The sequence below is a fragment of the Pundamilia nyererei genome, unplaced genomic scaffold, assembly GCF_000239375.1.
Source record: "Pundamilia nyererei isolate P.nyererei 1_Seehausen unplaced genomic scaffold, PunNye1.0 scaffold00147, whole genome shotgun sequence".
Classification (NCBI taxonomy): domain Eukaryota; kingdom Metazoa; phylum Chordata; class Actinopteri; order Cichliformes; family Cichlidae; genus Pundamilia; species Pundamilia nyererei.
Window position 1 is genome coordinate 782,859 of NW_005187548.1, and position 1,065 is coordinate 783,923.

Consider the following 1,065-nt stretch of genomic DNA (forward strand, 5'->3'; position numbering starts at 1 on the left):
CCTCTCAGCTGGTACAGATGGAGGCCCTGGGAATTCGATGATAGATTAGTATTGCAAATGTGCTTATGCCAAGAGATAATAACCATTTGAATTTATACCTAAAGTGATGCACAGGAAGGGTAGAATTTATAATTTAATGAGTGCCATATTTTAAGCACAAAGCAAATATGCATCAAAGGGGTGTAGGGGAGATCAGTGGAGCTTAACGTCACAGTGCCATGAGGCTGTCTTTTTATCTGGCTGGATCGCTGTGCACTGTAAAAAATTTAAGATGAATAATAAGGGGCCCCAACATAAAAAGAGAACATTTTAGTAACAAGTTGCACAACTTCTTAAAGTGCTGGTCAAACATGGAGCTACATTGTGTCAAATAAATGACAACATGTCATAGATAAGCTACAAAGGTAGCTGGCACTTTACAGAAACATTATAGCCAAAATGTGCTTAATAGTCAAATATGGATCCAAAATCTGGCGAGTCAGGCTGATTTGTACACAGAGAACAGTGTGAGCTCTCAGCAGCTGACTTTAATAAGAAGGACAAACGTGCCAGAGGAATTACCAAATGGATGTCCCGCTAACAGTCAGCTATCCCCGTGTTGGTGTTATTCTAACAATATCTTGATTAATACTGTTCTAAGACCATCATTGCAACTGATCAATAACATTTTGTGACCTCATGTGATGCTTTGTGAGTCAGGGAAAGAGTGGAGCAATACTAAATGCTTAGTTTAAAACTCCAGGTCCTAGTCCCTGGGTTCCCAGATATTTGTAGCTGTCCTCGATGTCTGCAATGTTGCTTCCTGGGAGTGCATTCCCTCAGTTCTGACTACTTTCCCTCTCTTATTTACCATCTCGTGACATGAACATTCAGAGGTCATTGCTGTAAATTCCAGTAGTGTGGATCAGTGAATCGACGTCTCGCTCACTCTTGACATACTATCACTAGTTAGTTAAACAACTATATATATCATATTCAGGTCAGACTTTGGAGAGTACCCCTCATGAATCTTTGAAACTAAAAAGAGGACATTCTTCTGCGTTTGCATGTAGTTTTTAAGCATGA